Below are 26,709 nucleotides of genomic sequence, written 5' to 3' on the forward strand. Positions count from 1 at the left end.
GTACCTGCAGTAGAGCGGCTCCACGCAGTGTTTACAGTGCTGCGCTCATTCAGGTGTGTGAGCTCGTCTCACGGCGAGGTCTCGAGTCAATTCACTATGGTGCTCTCACTGGACTTCAAGCACGCCGCACTCGCTGCTGCCGCCCATCTGCAGGTGCTCTGATCTGTCTCAACTGTCAATATCTATCTGATTATCCACCTATTCATCTGCCCTTACGTCTGCCTGTCTTTCTGTTTGTCTTTCTTCATCTGTCTGTCTGTCCATCCATCAATCTAATCCGTTTATCTAATGTTTTCTCTCTCTGTTTCAGACCGTGCTGCTGGAGAAATGGAGCGTGTGTCGGAGGGAGAGAGTAACGTCCTGGTGTTCTCCCAGATGTTGGCAGGCCTCAGCACGGACATGAGGTCAGTTCTGTCCCTGGAGCTCTCTGCGGTCCAACTCGGTAGCATTTGCTTCTTGTGTTGTGAAGCCTCTTTCTGCAGGGTTCGTACGGTCACCAAAAAATCTGGAAAAGTCATGGAATTTTAAAACGGCAATTTCCATTCCTTGGAAAAAGAGATAAACCCGGAAAGTTTTGGGGAAGTCATGGAAATTTATTTCATTAACCTCTGTATATTAGAATTATGTTTAATCCGGTCCTGAATTTCGGTGCGGGGTTGCACATATTTTTACTCGTATCGTAAAATAATGGATGAGTATCGTCTCAAAAGTCATGGAAAAGTCTTTATTGGTAAAGATGTGTATGAACCCTGTTCCTGGCTTCTGTCCTCACAAGCCTGATTGCAGCATCATTAGACGGCAAACACAAAGTGGCCCGTCATTAAACCCCAGATCATTCACCCCATTGTTAGGGGCTTGTTTTTGGACTCTGTTTCCCCTCAGAGGCACGCACAGGCTCTTCAGCGAACGCCGATTTGGCAGAACGCCTGTTCTTTTCATAGCTTTGCCTTAAAACAAAAGCTCCAGAGAGCTTCAGTGGACAGGATCTTGTCTGATGTCATTTCCTGTTTAAATTTGAGTCTAACTGTCTTCTTCTGGAATCACAGGACTGAACTGCAGCTGCACCAGTTAAAGGAGCAAAACACATTTGGAATTTCATGCCCAACCAAGGTAATAATAATAAAGAGTTAGAAAACAAATCATCATAATTGTTTACATTATCGCCCCAACAATATATTAAAAGTTGTATATACATTTTATCCAAATACATACAGTATAGACATGAAGCAATATTTACTGTATAGCAAATCTCCACTTCCTCTGTTTATATTGTCACAAAATTTGTAAGATTTGTAAGTATATCCAACGTTATCTGCATACATAAATTATAATAACATAATGTATAATTGTTTTTAGTTTTTGGCACTATTATTCATATAATCGGACTAGACTTGAACCTTTGTTTCCCGAAAGAGCACCAAGGCTCAAAGTGTCTTGCAGATGTGTGTTCTGATTAGAACTTTTTCTTAAATAAGTTTAAAAAAAATGTCATTTTTCATCCTTCACTTCAGGTGGATGAAAAGCAGAGAGCTTCAGTGGGTTTTAATAAAGCTACCGGCCGCCATGAACACTTTAGGATTCTCAGGAGATGAGCAGAAGGTAATTTGGCATGTTTTGGCAGGAGTATACCATCTCGGCGTTGCAGGAACATGCAAGGGTAAATCAGGACCAGACTTACGGCTGTATTTTGTCAAGCGAAAAGTATTAGGTGAGCCTTTACTCTCTGTTTATCCTTTCTTGTATGGCTTCAGTGGGCCGTAAGCAGTTTATGAGTTTTGACAGCGCGCAGACAGCGAGTGCCATCCTGGGTTGTGAGAGAGAGGAGCTCCACACCACCACCTGAGGCAGATACTTCAGAGAGCCACCGGAGGAACCAAATACACACCGTAGTCTATTAAACCCAACAGAATCTGAGCTAAAGTGTGTAGAGCAACTAAAGCTCACATCCCGGGCACCTATCACATGGATACTCGGCGAATAAATGAAATGTTGTTTGTTTTTTATGAAGTTTTTATTATTCAGTTGATGAGGACTGGGGTTATTGAGCAGTTTAGTCTCATTATAAAAAGATATTTGACCACAGGATGAGCATCCAGGTGATCAGTTAGAAGCAAATATTTCTGAGCGCCACATATTAAATCCAAAAACAGAGACATGGTGTTTCGGTTTAATAATATAAAGCAAATGATGTAAATGTACATTTATTTATATTAATAATGTAATATCTAGATAATATGTATTTCTCATTCTGCCATTCACTACTCTTCAAAAGATTGAGGCAGGTAAGATTTTTGTATGTTTTGGAGTAAGTCTCTTATGTTCACCAAGACTGCATTTATTTTATCACAAATGCATTAAAAACAGTAATATTGGAAATATATTACAATTTAAAAAGAACTGTTTTCTTTTTGCTGATTGACATTTTTGTGGAAATGTGATACGTTTTTTTTTTAGCGTTCTTCGATGAGTGGACAGTTGAAATAGAAATCTTTTGTAATGTAAAAAATGTCTTTACTGTCACTTTTGATCAATCTAATGCATCTTTGCTGAATAAAAGAATGATTTTTATTTTCTTTCTTAGCATTTATTTTGTATTATATCACCGTTTACACAAACATATTGAGACACTGAAGACTGGAGGAATGATGCTGAAAATTCAGCATTGCATCACAGAAGTCAATTACATTTTAAAATATATTCAAATAGAACAATCACTATAATACTGTTTTTATAGTATTTTTTATTAAATACATGCAGTCTTGTGAACATAAGAGAATTCTTTTAAAAACAAAAAAATCACCATGAACTTAGCAAAATCATACACATCCTCTATTTGAGGATCAAGGGTTAGGTTAACACTAATCTATTTGAGGATGTCCTAAAAAGGAAGATATGTCAGCTATGTGTGTGTTTCAGGACCAGAACTGAGTGCTGCTCAGTGTGTGGAAGGGATGGCGGCTGGTCTCTATGAGGATCTCTTCACCACTATCGTGTCTCTCATCAGCAGATAAACACACACTGTTTGGTGACAGTGATCTTGCAGTGATTCCCAGCCTTCTTCTTGTTCTCTCTCCAGCTGAGCTCTGTCACAAATACTTACAGGAGAAGTACTTCAAGCACACATTCACAGACACGCTGGAGAGATACACACGGGTACCACAGCGTCCCCAACCACTACAGAGATACATCTGAAACTGCTGTTCTAGTGTTACTAATATTGCATATGAATATGAACCTTGCTGGTTTCATTAAAATGGAATTGCATTTCGTGTATATAAAATAATGTATTAAATAAAGTAACATTCCCATGCATATTTATAATTTCTCTGTTTTACTCCCATTTTATTTGAACAATAAACTATACCTAAAAATTCCCCTTGTCAAGATTTGTTATTGACAACCTAAATCAGATATTTTATATTAATATAAACCTTGATTATTAAATTGGAATTGAATAAAAAAAAATGTATAAAATAAAAAAATTAAATTTCTATGCATGTTTTATATATATATATCATATATATCATATATATATATATATATAATTTGTTCAATAAACTACATCTAAAAAATGCCATATCTGTTCACTTTCCTGACGCCACCTCAAAAAAAAAGTTTTTTTGAATATATAATATAACTTTACTATCCATATTTACTTTATAACTTTATAATAAAATGCAATGCTTGTTATTTTTCATGACACCACATATTAATTTTTTACTTTTTGGCCATTGTATTTGAAATAATAGTGGAGTGATGAAAAGAAATGAGAACTTTTTAAAAATGCTTATAGATAATTTCAGATCCTTATTAACTTCCTGTTTCATTTTCACAGGAGGGAGTATCTGTAGGTTTCACAGCCCCTGAGAGGAGCCCGTCAGAGGTGCTGTGTGCTGTTGACCAGCCTGGACCTCAGGTATCACTCACTGATGCTCAACATGCTTCTTCCACACGGCAGACACGCATGTGGTTTTACAGCGTGTGTCTGTGTGCATTCTCAGGTTCGGGGAGCAGAAGGCGACTCTCGAGGTCTCCTGTGGGTTCTGGATGAAGAGATGGTCACTTCCGGTGCCAGCGAGAGCACAATTCTGGAAAGAGTGTGTCTGTTCTTCAGCGGTACAGGTAATCAGCCTGATCCTGACCTGCTTATATATTTTTTTGAGTTATGTTTCTTCAGGTCTCATCTTTCTGCTTGCTTGATTCTCAGTGTGCCAGTGCGAGCACCTCTTCAGTTGGAGATCGCTCACCTGATGGGTTCATATCCGGTCCGCGGTCAGGTCCAGAACAACCCATCTGTCCTTATCACCAGTTCACTGCTGTAGAACTCCTCAATGTAAGAGAATACAGAGAATCAGACTTTTGCCCTGCAGAATGGATGACTTCTAACAGATTCCCTTAAATACATTTCTGAATATTGAAGTTTGCCAATTAGAATTAAATTATTAGTTATTGTAAAAGTTATGAATGATTTGGCATTATTCATTAGTATTGCTAAAATATTCATTATAATATTAAAATATGCATTGATCTCTCCAATTTTATACGAATAAAGGTGCCAAGAAAAAAAGCAATAGTTAATAGAAATAGTTTATAGAACAGAGTGCAAAAATGGCAATAAAACATAAGGAAATATATGTGCATGTTATAAAAATGGGTGGGTATTTTGTTTTATTCATTATTTTTATTTAATTTTATTGCATTTTATTCATTAAATTTTTATGCACCGCTAAGCTTTTCCTCAATACTCAAGAGTTTATCCTCAAATAAAATTCAGAATATTAAATCTTGCAAATTAAAATGAAAATAAGATGTTAATGTTTTTTTGGGAAGTTAATAATAATTTGATATTATTGATGAGTATTATTAATATATTCTATACGCGTTCTTCCACATCTCATTTAATATAGTATAATCCTGCATTTCTCAGCTTGTCACTGAATAAATTGCTGTTGGAAAGCATCTCACATTCTACACAACTTTGCACATATCTACAGCAAGTGGTGTGTGTGTGTGTGTGTGTGTTAAGTTTTGGTGCTAAATCAAATTCAGTCTTTTCCTCCTGAGCTGTTACCTAGCAACAGGGATAAACATCTGCTGCTAGTACTCACAATGGTGTTCACACAGATGACGCAAACGAGCCGCAATAAAGACAAGTGTGTGAATACAGCCAGCATCAGTGTGAGGGCTTCCATGAGCTTGGTGTTGACAACTTTTAGAAAAGGTTCTTATTTAGGTTTAATTTTTGGCTCTTTATTTGTTTAATTTTTAATAAAATGCATAGTAAGCGATGGAAACATTTTTTTAACTGCTCACTAAAGGCAGGTACTGTAGACATACAGCAGTGAGAAATATAAAACACAACTTTTACATTATTAATAGTGTTGTAGTTTATGTGTAGAAACCATGCCAGATTGCTTCCTTAACCGCTGTAAACACACTGAGTGCAAATAAACTTAAAACTAATATTAGAATTTAATTATGGTTTACATAAAACAATTTTTCAAATTACAATAAAATTCTAAAATTAAATAGAATACATATTACTGCCTATATTTTTAACTAATATATAGCAAACTTTTTCACATTTTGATATGCAAGGTTCGATATTCAGATGTTTGCTTGAGGAAAAGCTCTAGTATGAAAGTGTCCTTAGAAAAATAGCTTAAATTAAATAATGAAATGACATTAAATGGACATTAAATTAAATTGTCCATATTTATAACTTCTGCAGTTTGTTCTGGAAAATATATCTAGAGATGACTTGAAATAAATTCAGTTGTTTAATCTTATCGTTAATAAAAACAGAATAAAAAATATTTACTCAAATATTAAATATTATTTTACTATAATATTTAAAAAATAAAATTTATTTAACTGAAATTTTTATATTTCTTCCCTAAATTATATCTAGCAATGCCATACCTGTCATTTTTCATGGCACCAAAAACTAATTTTATGGATTATGATAATAGAGAGATAACAGGAAATCAGCATTTTATTAATGTTAATGACTTTTACAGTACTGTTGAGTCATCAGTGCTCTTTTTATACTAGTTGTAAATGTGACAGGAATAAATGTAAATTTTATATTTATGTATTTAATTTAATAAATGTTTAATTTAATTAATATTGCCACTTTAATCTATGTCTAGAAATGCCATATCAATTGTTGTTGTTTTTCATGGCACCACATGCTTTTTTCTTTTTGTCATTTTAATGATGTAAAAATGAAGAGATGACAATAAATTCACTTTTTATTGGTACTAATGACTTTTATATCATTAATATTGCAGTTTGTGTGTACCAAATATGCCATATGGCTTTCATACCAGTTGTAAACCTCACTGGTGGAGTGCACATAAAATGGAAAAAGCCCATTCTCACTAATTAAAAATAAATCAAGCTATGAAGTCAAACGGATGTGGGTTGATGCTAAAAGCTTGAAAGCGTGAAAACTCCCTAATTCTCAGTTTTCTTCTTGTCAGTGGAGCAGTGAAGGCCCCGTTCAGTCCGCGGGCGTCCAGCGTTCGGGTGGTGTGGAAGGGGCTCTCAGCGCTCATGGCGGCCCTCAGGAGACATTCCCAGTGCATCGCTGTCAAACTGCAGGCGGTGAGAAACAAATGAGCTGTTATGAAGTTGTTTCCATCTGCTTTTTGTCTGTAAATCCTCTTCAGAATTTCCATGACTGCCTCTCTCTCTGAGCAGGATGCTCTGGTGAATCTGATTCGGCGAGCGCGGCCTGTCTTCCTGCAGTGTTTGAGCGCTAAGACAGATGTCTGCGGCTTTGATGTCCCAGCTCTGCGTGTACAGCTGCACTTCACACACCTGCTGCCGGCACTGCAGCTGTACCGAACAGGTCACACACACACACACACTCATGCATGTTTGTTCCTTATCATGTATGGGACTCTAATGACTTCTGTTGTGCTTCATTAAAGCAAATGATCTCTATTCCTGTTTGTGAAACTTTAAACAATAATTAACCCAAAAATGAAAATGTGCTAGAAAGTTACTCACTCTTAGTTCATCAAGATGAATTGGAGAAATTTAGCATTAAATCACCTGCTCAGCAATGGCTCCTCTGCAGTGAATGGGTGCCGTCAGAATGAGAGTCCAAACAGCTGATAAAAACATCACAATAATACAGTAATACACACCACTCCAGTCCGTCGGTTAACATGAAGTGAAAATCTGGGTGTTTGTAAGGAATAAATCCATCATTAAAGCATTTTTAACTTTAAAGTGCCCCTATTATGCCATTTCCAATATTGGCTGTCATGCAGTGTAATGTTGCTGTTTGTGAATGTAAACGATCTGCAAAGTTGTAAAGCTGAAAGTGTACAATAAGTAAAGTTATTACGGAACTATTGCAATGGGTGTATCGTTTCGGACACACGCTGTACGCGGCAGACCAATCACAACAGACTGGGCCATCTGACCAGTCAAAACAGAGCAGGCTCATGGAGAGGAGGGCTTTGGAGAGACTAAAATAAAACTGTTTTTTGACCTTGCATGTAATTTATTGTAGGAGAATCCCAAAACAATATTAGGAACCTTAAAAATGGCATTATAGCTTTTGATAATATAATAGCCAAAATAAAAGTCCATTGAAAAATCTTCCTCCAGTGAAAAAGTCCATCCCCTGTGACCTCTCGCATCAAAATCCACCAATATATTTGTTTAGAGCTGTTTTGCGTCTTGGTTTTCGCTTTTGCTAAACAGCACTTGGGCTATGTATATTTCTCTCCTGATTCAGACCAGATGACTTTACGCTTAAGAAACCAATATCTATCTGTTTGTTTGTTATTAAAAACATATCGATGGAGAAACCTGTTCTGATGAAGAAACAATCTCATTACATACATTTTCAGCAAATTTTCATTTTTTGTGTGAACTGTTCCTTTAAGATTAGAGATTTTAACCACTTGTGGTACAGACATGATTCCTCAGGTTTTATACTGCATCTCAAACACACTGAATATATGAGTTCTTCTTGTAAAAACTTAAATCAGGTCACATGTTTTATTGTCAGTTACAAATTGTCCTTTCACAGACAGCAAGCTCTGTCTCTGTCTGTGTCTTGCAGGCTACCCTGATTACATGTCCCTGGGTGATTTCTGCTGTTGTTTTCAGGCCTTCTCTGCTCCCATAATGAAGCGATATGGTTCTGTCTTCATTACCACTGATGAGAGGAAGGTCTGGACGTCCTGAATCACCACAGCACACACACATGCCTCATTACCCTCTGTTAAAATGTCATTTATTTTTAATGATGTCGAATGATGACAATATGTATTTCCCTGTTTATTAACCTGTTTATTGATTAGCCGGTTTTGGCTTGAAAAGCCTTCATTGATTCAGGGAGCTGCTGTTCCAAAAGTGGGCCTGAGCTCTGTCTGTTTGTGTTTATATCAGGCTGAGGAGGAATTATTGACTGATCTGGATTTGGACAAGAAAAGCATTGTTTTAGGAGCGAGCAGGTTGAGCCAGAGTCGTCTGTCGGTCTCTCATTCTGTTGTTCATTGTTGAAAATAACACTTCTGAAGTTTTCAGGTCATTCTCTCTGATGTGTGTGTATTTATGAAGGTGTTCATGAAGCGTGATGTCCTGAGGTCTTCAGATCGGTTGTTAAGCGGCTGGCTGGTGCAGCTTCAATCATCCTGTCTGGGTCATCTGGGCCGCCAGAAATAACGGCGCTTGAAGGTGAGTCTCTTTTGTCCTCTGTTTATAGATCTGCGTATAGGTGCTCAGAGATGACTGTGTTCCTCTCTGTAATGACCCAGTGTTCAGTGAGGGGAAGTAAAGTGGACAATCAAACTAAATTATGACATTTGTGTTGCAATAATCCCTGATTATCTTCAGGGGAAAAAAATGTATTCTTGGAATAGTGTAAAATATTGCTTTTAATAGACTATAGTATTTGACTTTAATAGTGTTACAGTCTTGGGTATAGTTGTGTCAGTGTGGGTCTGATTCAGTGTCTCATGTGAGTGCTGATCTGGGATCAGGTTCAGCAGATGGGAATGTGAGCTGTATTCAGAGAACTGTTGGAGTCTTCACTGCAGTGGCCCCCTGGAGCTGGTGGAAGCTGCTGTGCAGAGTGCGCCCCCTGCTGGACGTCCACATGAATGACCAGCGGCTCAGATCCGAAGAAGTACTGACCCATTCACACAGGACATGTTCATATTATACATAACATTTAAACCACTAAATCGACTCATCCAGTAATCATCTCTACAGTGATATTTGTGCAATTAAAGTACATATGTGCATCAAAAAATGTAAATATATTTGTCCATATTTGTATACTTAATTATAGGATAATTTTCCTCAGTTTCTTTATTTGTATTTTTATGTTCACTGTTATGTATTTCTTTGTTTGTCTGTCTATCCATCTGTCTGTCTGTCATCTGCTTATCTATCTATCTATCTATCTATCTATCTATCTATCTATCTATCTATCTATCTATCTATCTATCTATCTATCTATCTATCTATCTACCTCCCTGTCTGTCTAGAGTAGACCTTAGAGTCTAGACAGACAGACAAATTAACTTTATTTTTAATGTTATTATATGTCTTTTTAAACATTCCCTTGTTGTATATTTGTATCTAAATTTTATATTTTGATCTAGATTTTTAGGCTTTAATGGTAATGTTATTTGAGTGCACCGGGGGTCTGTACATGTGGAAGAATTGACAATAAAGCAGACTTGAACTTGAACTTGAGTGTTTTGTTGTTTATCTGATTTGTTCGCTCCATTATAATTGTATCACATTCTGTTGTTCAGGATGAGATCAATGTTTTGAGGAGATGTCTGGAAAAATCCAAGAAAGAACGAAATGGGCTGCGTCATACTGCAGACAACATGGAGACCAAGGTATGTGTCTGTGCCTTGCCCCCAGAGTCACATATAAAATGATACTGTCAGATCAGAAATCTCCAAATCAAATTTTCCAGCAATCGGTGTTCACAGTGATGGATGAAGTCTGGTTATGAATTATGATCAGTGATAGCATATTAACACAAACTAGCTTGTGATTGGCTCATGAAGCGCTAATCTCTGTCATATGATTGCTGCTGATGAATGAACCGCTCTTCTGCTGAGACATTGACAGATGATGTGTGTGTGTGTGTGTGTGTGTGTGTGTACAGGTTACGGCTGTTGTATCTGAATTAAGTGATGAGCTGTTCAGAGGGGAGGTCAAGCTCTTGACACTGACTATGTCTCACCAAAGAGGACAAGGAACTGCAGGTACACAGCCAGCACATTGTATGTGTATAAAAATAAAAATTATATATATATATGCTAATGAAGCATAGTGCATAAAATACTGTATCCCGCAATGCAATGTTCTCAACCCAGTGCTATTTTAGTGTCATTAAAATACTATTATTATATTTCATTAATAATTTGAATTTTTGACAGTTTTTAAATATTTTCTGTTTACATTTTAATTGTAATCAAATTGTAAGTTAATATATATATATATATATATATATATATATATATATATATATATATATATATATAAAATATAGTTTCTATTAATTTTATTTCAATTTTAGTTATTTTAGAACATCATGTTAAACTAAATGGAAATTAGAAATGCTGCCTTGGAAACTAGCTAAAATAAAAGAAGTTTAAGTATATATGATTTTAATTCAGTTAAACTTTCTTTTATTTCAATGAATAACTTTGTGTGTGTTTTTTATTTGTTTTCTTTACTTTGTGGCTGGTTCAAACATTACTCATTCATTTATCACACTACAAATGTAATGCATTGCAGAATACAGTATTCATCACAGCAAGTTCTGTTTGTATATGGCGTGTTAATGTATCCCATGCATATAGAAAATTAGCTAATTGTGCACATACTGTACAATGTAATTTTAAATGCTTTTCCAAACATCGTCTCAAACGCCTCACCGCTGTGTCTCCTGTTGAACTGTGGATGTCACGCCTGTGTGTTTATTCTGTGCCGTGTCTCAGAGTCGTGTGGAACAGAGTAAAGTGACTTTAGAGGCCCTCGAGAGGCAGTTAGAGGAAGAAAAACAGAAAGTCAAGAATAAAGAAGCTTTCAGCAGAGTGATGACAGGTAAGACAGGCTTCCGTGTAGATGCAATCAAAAGAAAGATAATGACTGTTTGCGTGGGTGTGTGTGCATGTGCACGCCGAAAGTGAGCTGCAGCTGGAATGAGCACAGATGGAGGAAAGACTTGAGAGTGAGAAAGAGGCCCGTCAGCTGCTGGATACTAAGCTATTCATTTTAATTATAACATTAATCATCATCTTAAAGAGGCATCTTAGAGTGTTTGGTCAAGGTTACTTTTACTTTTCAGAAATGGCCTTAGTTATTGTTGTTGCTGCAACAGTTAAAAAATGCTTTTCATAATTGAAATCAAGTTAAAATAAAATAAAAATATTAGATGAAATCTTGAAAATAAAAATGAAAATGATATAAATTGCTTCGGGTTTTTTACTTTTTTAGTTAAATAACTACAATAACTGAACCTGAAATAAACAATAAATCTTAATTAAAAAAAAAAATATATATATATATAATATATATATATAATAACCCTGTCATGTCCGGTGGGCTGCACAAGGTCCCTACCTGATGATCATTGTCTCTTGCTCCCCCTCTTGTGGCAGGTTCAGGAACTGCAGTCTCAGCTGGATCAATCTAAATAGCTGAAACGCCACTGCCGGCAGCTGACCTCTGACCTTCAGGAAGCCCGCGTGCTGACAGACAGCCTGCAGGGCCGCGCTCATGAGCTGGACAGGAAACAGAGGAGGTCTGTCTCATTTGCATATGATTCATTAATATTCAGCGCCACCCTATCTGGTTTCTTGAAAATGCATTCTCAAGCCCTCTGTGTGGTCTGCGTCCGTGTGTGTGTGTGTGTGTGTGTGTGTGTGTGTGTGTAGGTTTGACAGCGAACTGACCCAGTGCTTGAGCAGGCTGATAACGAGAGGGAGCAGAAGGACAGAACCATCCAGGAGAATACCACCCTCAGCGCTGAGATCTTCACCCTTCCTTTGCTAGACGCTCAAGGTAAAGGCCTAGGTCAAAGGTCAAGTGCCCACCATCTGCGATCATGCCCGTGAACTCTGGGTGTCCTCTGCTGGTAAACTGAATGAGTCCCCAGAGATCCCAAATATGCAAAGGAGAAAACAGTTCTTTAAGTTTATCAGATTATCTGAATGAATAAGTTTTTACTCTGAAATACAAAGGTCAATACATGGGAAACACCTGTGCACACATTTATATCTGCATTATGCATTCTTGTATTTTAATACAATGTGTTTTTTATCTGTTCGGGTGGCTGTATGTCATTTTAATCTGTTTGTGATTGTAATGTTTTTGTGCATTGTGTGCGTGTGCAGTTTTTATGTGTATTTGCTGCTGTGTGTGTTTGTGTATGTGCTTGTTTATATGATTGTTTATGTTTGTATACATTTTTATATGTATGTGTTTGTGTATGGTTATGTGTCTGTGATTGTTTTTTGTGCATCATTGTGTGTGCATTTGCTTCGGTGTGTCCATGCATTTGTGATTATTTGTATAATTGTGTATGTTTGTGTGTGTGTGTGTGTGTGTGTGTGCATGTGCGTGTTTTTTTCTGTTGTATGTATATATGTCTTTTGTTCATTGTGTGTTTGTACAATATTTTTTGGAAATGTGCATTTGTTTTTGTGTGTGTGTTTTGATTGTTTTGTGTGTTTATTAATTTGTGTTTGCATAATTGTGTTTTTGTTTGTGTAAATGTGTGTTTGAGTGCATATGTGACTTTATTTAATTTTTTCGCTTTTGTGTGTATTTTTGATGTGTTTGTGACTGTGTGGTGATTACGGTATGTTTTTTGTTTTTTTGTTTTTTTGCATTCAGTGTGTACATCCGTGTGTGTGTGTGTATATGTAAGTGTTCATGTTTTATGCATTTGCATGAGTTTTTTGCCGTATATGTTTTTACGTTTGTCTGCATCTGATTGTTGTGTGTTTCTGCAATATGTGTGTTTTTTTCTGTTTATGATTGTTTTGTGTATGTTTTTTCATTTGCACTTGTTTGTGTATTTTTTATGCATTTTGTTGTGTATTTGTATTTTTGTGTTTGTGTCTTTGTATATGTCTGTATGTGATTTGTTTGTTTGTAAAAAAAAAATTGTATTTTCTTTTTGTGTTTTGTGTTTGTGTGTGTATAATTGTTATGAATAAAATCTTGAATCTTGTTTGTGCATGTTTATGTCTATAAGCATGCATGTTTATTTGTGTTATTTGTTTGTTTTTGTGTGTGTGTTTGTGTGTAATGTTTGTTTTGTGTGCTTTTCTCCTGTGTGATCGGTTGTTGGTTTGTGTATTTACATGATGTGTGTTTGATTATGTTTGTTTGTTTCAGGAGAGTCAGGTGGAGGTCACGCACCTGCAGCAACAGAAGGAGGAACTGTGTGCTCAGATCCGTGACCTGAGGGTCCCGCTCCACCTCACCTCCGACTCCATCCCTGAACTGAAGAAGAAGCTCTGTGATCTGGAGACCAGAGACAAGGAGCGCTCCGAGGAGAACAGCCAGATGACTGCCAGAATCAAACAGCAGGAGCAGGTAAAGAAACCCAAGAATAGCTGACCTTTTGAAAATTATGACGTCATAACCTTGAGCACATTAACATATGACCACCCACATTTACAAAATCTTAAAGATGCAGTAACACAAACAGGCCATCTGAACTCTGTTCTCCACAGATGCACCTGCGCTGCAGGATGGAGATGGAGAGGATGAAGCAGATCCATCAGAAGGAGCTAGAGGACAAGGACGAGTAACCGGAGGATGTGCAGAGGAAGTCCTCAAGGAGACGGATGAGGGATGCAGACTGAATTACAGCTCGACAGACCACCTTACAACCCTGTCTGAAACATCCTTTCCTGACTATCTGTGCGTGTGTGTGTGTGTGTGTTTGTGCACAGCTTCGTCAGTTGGAGATGCAACTGGAACAGGAATATGAGGAAAAACAGATGGTGGTTCATGAGAAGAATAACTAAGAGGGGCGGATTCCCACACTGTGTGAACAGGTAACACACACACACATATATATATTTATTTATTTACATTTACATTTATTCATTTTGCAGACGCTTTTATCCAAAGTGACTTACAGATGAGGACAGTGGAAGCAATCAAAAACAACAAAAAGAGCAATGATATATAAGAGCTATAACAAGTCTCAGTTAGGTTAACACAGTACACGTAGCATGGGATTTTAACTAATATAATAAATAAAAAGAAAACAATCTTTGTTATATATAAATTGTAAATAAATAAATAAATTATATCAAATATGATATATATATATATGATTTTTAATTAATTTTTTTATTTTTATTAAAATTATTTATTTGACATCCTCAAAAGGATATCGTCATATTTACATAAATAATGGAAAAATTTAGCAATGTTATTATCATAGCAACATAAGAACATTTTAAATTGCATTCACGCACTGTAAACAACCTTTGTTATGATATTTAATACAGTCTGTGGGTCATTTGGATTGACGTGGTGCTTGATAGATCATTTAGTCATATCAGGTCTTACGAAGGGCTGTAAAGCTGTCGTGTTCTGATATAAGAGCACTACAGACTGCCCAGCTCTTCCTTCATCTGTCACTGCTCTTCATTACAGTTTGTGGAAATATTAAAGCTCCGCAAACATTCTCAACTTCATTTGTATTATCAGCTTAACCTCAGCGTGAAATGGCATTAGTAACCTGTTTGACTTCTGTGATGTGACATGTTTTGGAGAAAGATCTGTAGGGCAGGGCTTGCTGTTTTCCTTCAGCAATTGAGTGGATCCTAAAAAGCGTAACAGAGTTGAAAACTTGTGATTAGTGACATCAGCTCATAAGCAAAGTCATTTTAGAGGTGGAGCAAACATATCTGTTCATACACATTATTATAATAACTATTATACTATTATATATATATATATATATATATATATATATATATATATATATATATATATATATATATATATATATATTAGTGCTGTCAAATCAATTAATCACTATTAATCGCATCCAATTTAAAAGTTTGTGTTTTTCTTAAATATATACATATGTCTGTGTATTTATATTCATTACAGTACACAGTTTTGCGATTTGACAGTACTAATATGTTTTATATATATGTTTCTTATAATAAAAATAATTAAAATAGAAATATAATAGTGAATACTAGCGTTAGAGGATCAATTTATTATTTTTTAAGGAGTAAATAGAATAGAATAGAATAGAATAGAAAAAATGTTCCTTTATTAATTATTTTAGCAGCTCTCAGAATATACCAGGTATAAATATGTTGCGTTTGAACATTGTGAGAACGTTCATCAGATACAAACATCAAAAGAGAATTCCATTATTATTTACATTATTTAATGTTCATAACATTTACTCAACCTTGCCTTAATTCTTTTGGCTTGTTTGCTGGACTATATTACTTTGTGAACTGTTGAAGTAGTTCTGAAGGAACTCTTTAGCAGTAAACATGCTCTCGCTCATGGGTCCTGTGCTAAACTTAGCTAACAGCCTGTAGCTACACTGAGAGGGCCCTTTAGAGATACTAAACACTCATTCAACCTGAACGTCCTGTCCTCAGGCCGTCGTGAGCTCTGTAATGTGACCGTGCTCCGAGATCGATATGATGAAGCTACTCGTCTGCTGCTGTTAAAAAGAGCACGGTTTATGACTCGAGCTGCACGTAAACACTGCTGCTCAAAATGAGTTTTGTATCGAGTAAGAGGATGTTTAAAGAGCCTGGTTTTCATGCACGCATTGATTTTTCCAGAACATGTGCATTCACTGCCAACCCAGCCTTATCATTATTTCCTTGAGCATGACCTGAGATTTCAAGTAATGATCTAGCATTCATGAAATTATATGAATAATGTTTTAATACAAGTTGCTCAAACTGATGATGTTTGTCTCTGTATCTAAAATTATTATATATTATTATTGACCATCTCTCTGTGCTCATGTGTCCAGCATCGTTATTCTGTTTGTGTCCCTCTCTCTCTCTCTCTCTCTCTCTCTGGTCTCAGGTGGGCCACAGAGACTTTGAGGTGGAGAAGAGGCTGAGGCGGGACCTGAAGTGCACCCATGCTCTGCTCAGTGATGCCCAGCTGCTGCTGTCCTCTGTTGAACAGCCTGGACAGGGTCATGACCCCGGTGCCAAGGAGCAGCTGGAGAGACTGTGCTCCCAGGTGCCACTGCCATCCCATCATCCACACAGCACGGAGCACACGATTTATACAGCTTTGCAGTATCAGTTTACAAAAGCCCCTCCATTAACCCCTTACTGCAGTAAAATATAGTAGTCTATATGTGACATTAGTAATGTTCTAGCTATTCATTAAATATTATAAATAATGTTTTAATACACGTTGCAGCCTAAGATGGGCAGAGATGGCTTAAACTGGCCCAAAATAATAATAATAATAATAATAATAATGCTTTTTTCAACACTGATAACAATAAATTTCTTTTAAGCGGCAAATCAGCATATTAGAATGATTTCTGGAGGATCATGTGACACTGAAGATTTAAAACCATTTTTTGTTGGTGAAAATACTAGTGGCCTAAGACTTTTGCACAGTACTGTATATTCAAATGGAAAACAGTTGTTTTATAATATTATAATATTTAACAATATTGCTTTTTTTATAGTTTTCTTTTTTTTTTGTCATTTGTAATAAGTGCAGGCTTGCGGAAAAGAAGAAACTTATTTAAAAAAAAAACAATAAAAAAATGCTTAATTATTCCTAGATTTTTGATGGTGGTGTATGTTTGCATAGTTTGTTTTGTCAGTACAAAGTCATCTAAAAATAATAAGGATTTGTGCTAATATTGTTAATGGTCTATATTTCTGTAGTTACCTTTATTTGACTTTTGTCCATGTGTGTTCCAGCTGGAGGACAGTGAAGCCAGACGGTTGGAGTCTGAAAGCACACAGAAGTCTCTTCCTGCAGAGCTGGAAAACGCTCAGATGGAACTGGAGAGCATCTGCAAGCAGAAGAGCCTGGTGAGGCCCGAGACATGAAGTGAGAGGAGCAAAGGGCTGAGCTCAGGTTCATCTCAGTGTGTCTCTGTCTGTTGTCTCAGGTGGATGAGCAGCTGGCTCAGCTCCGCTACGAGAGGACGGACCTGATGAAGAGGCCTGAGGAAGAGCAGGAGGATCTGAACGAGCTCATGAAGAAGCACAAAGCTCTCATCTTTCAGGTCTGCTGGAGCTACACACATGTGCATCACTCTTGGGGAGTTATTACTAGTCACTCAGCGGTTTTCGAAATTGCGCTGCTTTTCCAATAACAAGCTTTTTTTTCCATCACGTAGTTGAGAAGCGTGGCAAAATGCTGTCATTTGTCACATTGAGTTGACACGCTCTCCTAAAAAGTCCTCTCTCTCTAGTCTGATTCATTTGAGTAAATCAGTGATTCATTTTGCTAAATGGATGCTTCATTGCAACTGGTGAAAAATGGTTTATCCTCTCACTTGAGTCATCACTTAATAGTGTTCCAGTCCTGGGCAACATCATTAGAAGTTTTTTCATAGCGAAATAAATATTAAAATTACTGAGGTTTATGACTATATAATAAATATAAAGAAAAATAATAAATAAAATAATTTTTTCTTTTTAAGATTTCATTTGATTTTATCTTGACAAACATTTTCAAAGTGGTTTTTCCCATACTGGTGTATGTGAGGTTATGTAAAATACCCCAAAGCCAGCTAAACATGTTTTATTTCCTCAGTCTTCCAGTGATCTCTCTCAGATCTGAGAGCTTCAGGCTGAACCGGAGGAGCTGAAGGAACAGAGACAGACCTGCAGACAGACACACAGATATTGATGTAAGATGAAGTGGCACAAGCAAACAGAATTGTGAAATTTAAGCAGAATTCAGAGGAATGTTTTTTTTTTAGTTACTCGATTTAAAAAAAAATTTTTTTTAGAAAATGTATCATTGTGAGATGCAAATTCGCAGTTACAATTGCAAAAACAGAAAAAAAAGAAAGAATTTTCATAAAAAGGTCACAAGTATTATATTATGGCACAAACAAAAAACTATTGCAAAATGAAAACTTCTGATTCAGAGAAAAAAATTCAAAATTACAAGATGTAAATCAGAATTGTGAGATACTGTCGCAATTACCTTTTTAATTTTTTTTATTCTGTTATAGGAACAATATTCTTTAAGGACACACTAAAATTCTGTAGTGCAGAATGTTGTGAACATGGAGTAGAAATATTGTTGTTGTATTTTCATAACCGAGCGGTACTTATCTTCCCAGCTGCAGACCAGCGTAGCACGTGTGCGGTGGCCCGCTACATCGTCAGCAAGCAAGAAGCTTGTATCTGTGATCTAGAGAACAAACTGGAGTTCCAGAGACGACAGGTCAAGAGATTTGAGGTCAGGCCAGAGTCAGACCTACAGTATTAACAGCTTTCCACTTTCTGCTACTTCTCAGAGTGGATCTTTACAGTCGTGTGTGTGTGTGTGTGTGTGTGTGTGTGAAGGTGCTGGATCTGCGTCTGCGGGACAGTGTGGTGTGGCTGGGTGAGGAGCTGGAGCAGGCGGCTCAGGCTGAGGCCAGGGAGAGGGAGAACTCCTGATACTATCAGCAGAAACTGGAGGATATGAAACTGGAAATGAATGACCTGAGCGTCAGAGAACAGGAGATCAGTCGTCGACACATGGAGCTGGTGACTGACACAAACACACACACACACTCCTTTCTGCTGTAGCTGATGAAGCAACACGTTTCGGTAGCACTTTATTTTACAGTCCTGTTCCTCATGTACATACTATGTACTCATTATAGTAATTACAATAACTATGTAATAACTAGGTACTAACCATGAACATACCCCTAAACCTAACCCTACCCCATGTAGTTACCTTGTATTACCAGAACTTTCTTAGATAAATACATTGTAAGTACACTATAAGTACATGAAAGTACACATACTCTAAAATAAAGTGCAACCCATTATTCTTTATTTATTTTTATGATTTTTTATCATAAAATCATTTATGATTTTTATCCATCCATCTATCACAATTTCCTTCATTTAAAAAAAAGGTATATTGCTTGGATATATACATTTTGAGATTTAAGATTACACTTATATTATTATTAATATATTTATATAATTTAGTATATTATAAATATGAAATTTGAGGGTCAGGAGACAGTAAAGCTAATCAAAATGTATAAATATGCTAAATTTAATATCTGATATATATATATTGGTAATACCATTTAAAAACGATAGAACAATTTGGGCTCACTAAAGAAGTCTCTTCTGCTTACCAAGGCCGCATCTATTTAATAAAAATACAGTTAAAACATAGTCATATTCAGAAATGTTATTACAATTTAAAATAACTATTTTCTTTTTTAATATTTCTAAACATTTTATTCATTCCTTTGATGTAAAGCTGTATTTTCAGCATCATTCCTCCAGACTTCAGTGTCACATATGCCGATTTGCTGCTAAAGAAACATTTCTTGATATTATCAATGTTAAAATAAAATATTGTGCTGCTTCATATTTTCATGGAAACCATGATACTTCAGATTTCAGGTTTTTCTGGTACATAAAAAATTCAAAATTACATCATTTGAACGAAATAAAACTCTTTTTTTTAGCATTATAAAGGTCTTTACTGTAATTTCTGATAAATTCATGCATCTTTGCTTAATAAAATTATTAATTTCTTTAACACTTACTGGCCCTAAATATTTGAACAATAGTATTGATACCCGTAAAGTAAAAAATATCAGATTACTCCTATGATTCTGATATATTGTGTATCCCTAAGAAAAATTTCAAATATAGTTGTGGAATCTTTCATTTCTGTAATATGTGCATTCATGTATTCTTAAAATTATCTAAAAATCAACTGCTTTTGAGAAACTCCATGGCACATTGAACGACTGGCTTAATATATTCATACAGTCTCTACAGCCACTCGGTGCATTTTCCCCTTAGTGGCCGCCCACCAGCCCGACACATTATTACCCATGAGAATACACAAATCTCACAGAAAAACCTGTAAATATTCATAATTTAACACAAAGAAGGAGTCCCTGCGTCATTGCAGCACCTGCCGGCGTGTAATGCAATTTGACCTGCGTGCTGAGAGTCATTCAGTATTATGAATATTAGCTACAGTGTTGCATACACAAAGACTGAAGTCTGGGATGCGTTTCTTTCCGATGCAAAGACACACACACACACACACACACATGCTGAGGCTCTCCAGGTTATTGGTTAAGAAAGGGAGGGGGCAACAGTGAAGGTGTGGTTGTCATGGAGATGAGAGGAGTGGAATGGGATTTGTTGTATCAATAACCTTGAGGAGACAATGAGAATGAATCATAGACAGACAGAGGCGGCTCGTCCAGGAGAGCAAGTGACCGGGGACGAACAAAGAAGGGAAGAGGAAAATGAATCGTGTAATCAGTCTCTCCGCTGGCTCTCCAGCGCTCATTATCAAATTATTCTATAAAGAAGAACTGGGGATCAATAACTCAGGATTGTCCTTTAGCAAACAAGCACTTCAGAAGTTAAAGAGAAAGGCTTGCCAAAACAAATGTATATATATATATATATATATATATATTTACATTAAAAATATAAATGCTTTTAATTTCTGAAGCCTTCATTTTCATAACATACTGTATAGACATAATAACGTTGATTCTGATTTGTTCTGAAGAAAATAAGCGGTTTGATAATGATAATAGCCTTAGCAAGCAGGTAATTAATTAATTGGGCACATTTTGAGATTAAACGCTTGAGTAATGATTTCTCTCGTCGTCTTTATTTCCCGTGGAGATCCAGCGTGACCGCTGTGGGTTATCTGATTGTATCTTGTCTTATCTGTTTCCAGGAAATGCAAGTGGAGGAGCTTAGTGCAGTAAGACAGACCCTGCAGGCTGATCTAGAGACATCCGTCCGGCGTATCGTTGATCTACGAGCCACGCTGGAGGAGGTGGAGTCCAGAGATGAAAGCGATACAGAGAGGTATTGCTAATAATGTGCACCTGACCTTTTCCATTTCCTTTTCGGTCCATGCCAAATGATAATGTGTTGAAGAAAATGTGCTATAGGCTTAAATGGTGTATAACTTCCAGTGGATTGTCATCATATTATTATTTTTTTTTTTGATTTGTTTAGTTTTTTTTTTTTTTTTTTTTTTTTAATGTTTTGTTTTTCAGGGAATCTAATATTTTTTCAATTTAATTTGAACTTGTTTTTATTTTATGTTTTATTTTTTATCTAGGGCATTCTATATTAGGGCATTTTTCAGCATTCTATCTGTCTTTACGACTTTTTATTTCATTAGTGTTAGGTTTGCTTATTTTATAAAAAAATTTGGCAAACCCAACTCTTTATGAACAGTATATGCACTCACTTTTTAATAAGTAACAGTTTTTATTTACTTTTTGAAGGTCTAAAAGTAACATCAAGAAGTAAAACTTCTAAACCAAAGGAAAGAAAACATAAATACTGTTTTCTTCTTTTGGGGTTTGAAGGTTTACTACTTGATGTTACTGAGTAATTGCTTTCATTTTTTTTCAGTTGAGCGGAAATGTGAAGAGATTTTCCTTAATGTGCAAAATCAAAGCTACACTTTGCTACTATAAATGCTTCAATAATGCCTTCCTCCCTCGACACCCATAGTAAAATGCAGTCCTGTGTATCAGAGTTCACAGACTTTGATCTTCTCCGCCAGACTGCTTAGACTTCACTCAAAATTCGATATGCATGCTATGCTCGTACCTCCAACCACTTTAGATCTCTTTACCATTCCTGTGCGTCTCTGACTGTGTCTCCCTCTTCACACAGTGTGCAGACGGCTGTGGAGTCCTTCTCTAGAAGGAAAGATCTCTATCCCCCATCCTGTTGTTGTTCTCTCCCATGTATCCATGTATTTTCTATGTTCTGCATTTGAGAATGAGCAATCAGATGAATGCAGGCATAAAAGTAGGACAGTGGTTGCATATTGGACGCTGTAGACTTTTGGTGATATCCAATTTTAGGTATTATTAGTCAAACATTCTCACTGATATTGTAATTTAAAAAAATAAATACATAATAAAATGGAAAAATTCAATAAATATACTTATTTTGTAAAACATATTTTAAATATTATAACTATGCATTTTTATATTTTTATTTTATTAATATTGTTTTTATAACCTATTTGCTACTGTTAAATCCTAGATGCTATTCAAATATTTGTCTTAGCTTTCTCATACTCACAAATCGCAAGACAAAGAAGAATTGTGGAACTACTTTAATGATCTTGATGAAACAGCCGAATAAAAGGGTTTTAAACGCATCTAGGATGCTAAATTTGGTATTGCAAATACATTCCCTATATCGTCCAACTCAAGTTGCATAACATAAATTAATGTCTGTTGCAACATGAAGAAATGTAGTGCTTTATGCAGTACGGTTTCTTTTTTGCATATGAATGCATAGTGTCTCTTTGTGAACCATAGAGTATCTTAATGGTGTTGGTGGAGTCTAATATAACTATCCTTCTCTCGTTGGTCTAAAAGTTCACCATCAAGCAAATGTTGATGGATGGGCCAGTGCTGTGTTTGGTTGTTGATGTTGCCTGCCTAGCCTGTTGCTCTGTGCTGTAAGTGTGTGTGGAATTTTGTAAGGTCACGCTTTCTTTCACACGTCTGAATGAAGATAGACGAGAGTCTCCGTTGGACGGATGTGAACAGACACTTACCCATCGGACGCAAAGCGCCACATACCCACACTGCCACTTTGCTTTGTTAAATGCAAGAAGCTTTCCTCTGTGCGAGAGAGTCCTTTTAAAAGTTCACCAGCTGTGATATGCTTTGTCTTCTGAATAATGCATGCGCATTAGTCGAGACCCCCCACGTCTCTTCACTTTCAGTTGTCTGTGCGAAAGAAGAATGGGATAAAATGAACTGTGTTGGATTTGTTCAGAGCTTTGGGTCTTAAATCTCTGTACGAATGTAGTGAGTCCAATTACAAGAGAATGGCAAGAGAGATCCCACGACATATGCAAGCTAATTAACATGTTTAAAAAAAAAAAAAAAAATGTACTTTTTTTTTTTTTTTTTTTTTTAATTACCTTACTCTTGTATGTTTGAAAAAGAGCTTCTGAAAGCTAGAATAGGTTTTGATGCAATGGCTCTGTTTCCAAAACCTAGTGATCTGAAGTCATCATAGGCATACACTTAACAAGAAACTGTGTCTAACTGTTTTGAGCCAATTCTAAAGTAGTATTTTTTTTAAAAATTTTAAAAAAGGTTTTTCCAGGCGCACTGAAATTTTATTTGCAGAATCCAAAATGGAGGTCCTATCGCATCGCTACAAATCTCCCCTTTTAGAAACTTCATTTTTGAGAGTATGGGATGCTCCATTAGAAAATTCATTAGCTTCCTTTTTAGGCATTTAGCGGCAAGGCAGCACTCTAGCTCTTGGAGCAGAGCTTGTGTTTTGGGATCTCAACTAAACATCTTTGGTCAGTCTGTAAACAAGCTGTGGACCAATGTGTTGCGCCCCTATGAGCCCTTGCAATGACAGCACTCTCAAGACTAATGAACACACAGTTCACTGACACATGTGGCCTGCTGAGTAGCAAAGAGGAAATCAGAGCTAAAATCACCCCCTTGTGTGGCATTACAGCACCAATGACGAGAGATCTCCTCTCGAGCCATGTGCATGATCATATTTATTTAGGTCATGTTTGCATTGATACAGGCTTGTATTGATTCGATCTATGAGAGCATGTTGCACAACTCTTGATCTATCCATTGAAAGGCATGATATGGTTATCACACTTGGTGTCATGGGGTTTGAATTTCAGCAACACCGTGTGCAGCGTCAGATCCAGTGTGGGAACTGAAGACATCGGCGAAGGGATCCGTCAACTGGCAGGTGTACCGCGGGGAGGCATAACTTCTCCTTATGCAGGAAGCAGCTCTGGCCACCAGTCTGTTACTGACACCATGATCACCTACAGTTTCAGGTAACACAGCAAGAAACATCTGATAATCAATAAGTACAAGTGTGCTTCAGTAAACAACGTAACACTAGCAGACCAGATTAGTTAAGTAGTCATTTTTAGCAGAGGTCTGGACTCTGTAGCTGGTTCAATTGGTCAACGACCGCCCACTTGGGTAAGAGGCCGTCTGACTGACATGTAAAGCCAATAAAAGTTTTTTTTGTTCAGTGTCATGTTTGAGGGTTAATGTCACTACAATAACAGATCTGCGTGCAACAATATGCCATTCAGTCAAGATCAACATAAATGTTAAAGCAAATAATGACGCAACAGTCTGCAGTACTTTATTTTGATAGTCCATTTTAGACATTCTACTGACTATAAGTAACTTTGCAACTACATGTCTGTGCTGATAGCCTTGTGGGCAGCGTGCTGACATATAGACCATTGCACGTCGGGAATCCCAAGTTCGAGTCCCACCCCCTCTCTCTTCCACTTCATTTGCTGTCAAGTAACTGTCCTATCAAAATTAAGGCAAAAAACATGAATCATAAAAAAAAAAATAAAAAAAAAAGAATATTTGAAGACTATCTGCTAATACTTTTTAATTGTCCACCAATATAATATTCATAACAGTCTACTCATACTCTATTGAGAGTTAGTTGGTATATAGTTGCAAAGTTACCTGTAGTTCGTAGAATGTCTAAAGTTTAATAAAGTGTACCTTGATCTGCATTAGAAACAAGCAACTAAACATTGGATTACACCTTCACAAACTTTTGAAATCCAGCATCTAGTTGCTTATGTAAAGTGCCACAGTGTTCATGAACATGGCTATATTTCCTGGTGGACTGTTAAAAGACTACAGAATCTTGAAAATCTGGTAGAATCTGTTGCGAAAGTTTTTCCAGTTTATTGTGCCATATGCATCAGACATTTAGCAAATGGAGTGTGACCGTGACATCTGAGGCTGAGACTATGTGTGGATTGACATCGATGACAATTATTCATGTCTTGTCAGATACTTCAAAATGCTGCTTTTGAGCTGCATGAATGCAAGATAGCCACATGGGTACCTGGACATAGATGTCAAAGTAAGTTCTGGTGGTCTTGGCAGAGCATCATCATCTACGGACCTATCTGAGCTCATAGAGGGTCTGAGGAAGAAGTGCACTGGGTGGGAAAGAGGCTTGGAGATGGGTGAGGGAAGCACAGTGTCGACAATCAGACGACAGGGGCCTCCATGCTACGCTGCAGGTCCTCAGTGCTGTCTCTAGAAGCAGAGGAGGGTCTGGAGGACCTGCCTTGGCCTGGCATATTGAAACCTCCCAATCCACACCTGCCCCGTGCCTCCGCTCCCTATCCTAGGCAGGCCCAATGTCCTCCACCACAGGAAAGATGAACCACTTCAGCTCCTGCGACTCACTCACATCTTTGACCTCCACCGCAAGTTCCCACCTCCACTTGTCTGACCTGGCCATTCCTGAGGAAGGAGAGGAGCCCTGGTCGAAAGCCATGCCTCCTCTTGGGACCTATAAACCAATCCGATGTAGATTAATTGGCAGCGGAAACCAGAGAGTTGCAATTGCAATCGGAACCACTTGTGTTCCAGAATTGCAGACTCCTTGGGAAACAAGACTAGGAGAGGGCTGGAGTCGATGCAGGGGACACCAGCTCAGACGTTCTCCCAGCAATCTGTTAGCAGCCTGGAATCAAGTGGTTCCTGAACAGGCCAGAGACGAGCTCGGAGCATGCACTTTGGGGAGCTGCCGCCATCCAGAGCGTCACGAGTCCATCTCAGACTCTTCAAGTTCTGGAGGATCTCAGAAGCACCATGGGCCTCAAGAAGAGAGGCTGGAAGCCGAGGATGTCAACTGTGTGATGAAGTACCTCAAAAAAGCAGAAGTGGATTAGAAGACTCAAGGTTAAACTTAAAACTGCAGTGGCCTGCTTTACATTTAAGGGGGTCATATCGTGAGGAGCCTAATTTTCCTTAATCTTTTGAGACCGAGTTTGTACAGAAACATACTGTAACTTGAAACTTTTTCCCCAGTCCAAATCCAGAGAAATTCTGAAGTCCTTTTAGGTATTAATATGTACCAATATGCACTCTTTAGGTAAGTATTTTTAGGTTATAGATGAGGTAGAAAATAGTGTATGACCCCTATAAATGACAAAGAAACTGAAAAGGATGTAAATTTAATCACTTTTTTTCCTTCTCCTGACAGAATGGATGAAGACATTGAGAATCGTCCCAATCCAGAATGCATTGAGGCACAAATACACTTATTTTGAGCACCGTTTGTACACAAAGATTTTAAAAGTGGAACATAAAATTCCTAAAACTCACTGTAAACATGCCCTTTATGTGAGCTGCACTGATACCCTTGGGTGCTTCAGGTCGGGGAAATTAATCTTGACCAGTGAGCGCTTGCTTTCCCTCTCAGCAGTCAGTGCAAATTTGTTGAACTCCAACAGATGTAAATAAAACCGTCAAGCAGAATCATTGCTATTTGCGTCGACCTTTCAAAGGAGAGGAGCAGCATCACATTCACATGGGAAAACAACTGAAAGAGCATTTTCACAGAGCAGTGATTGTTTACAAAGTAAAGGGTTCTCACTAATTGAGCCTGACCTGGTTTCTGCAAT

At 37.1% G+C, this 26,709-nt stretch overlaps 1 pseudogene; it reads left to right on the forward strand.

Annotated features, from left to right (window-relative positions):
• On the forward strand, positions 1-26,709 carry LOC128020595 (unconventional myosin-XVIIIb-like; annotated as a pseudogene).

This window comes from Carassius gibelio, chromosome A10 (assembly GCF_023724105.1).
Source record: "Carassius gibelio isolate Cgi1373 ecotype wild population from Czech Republic chromosome A10, carGib1.2-hapl.c, whole genome shotgun sequence".
NCBI classification, from domain to species: Eukaryota; Metazoa; Chordata; class Actinopteri; order Cypriniformes; family Cyprinidae; genus Carassius; species Carassius gibelio.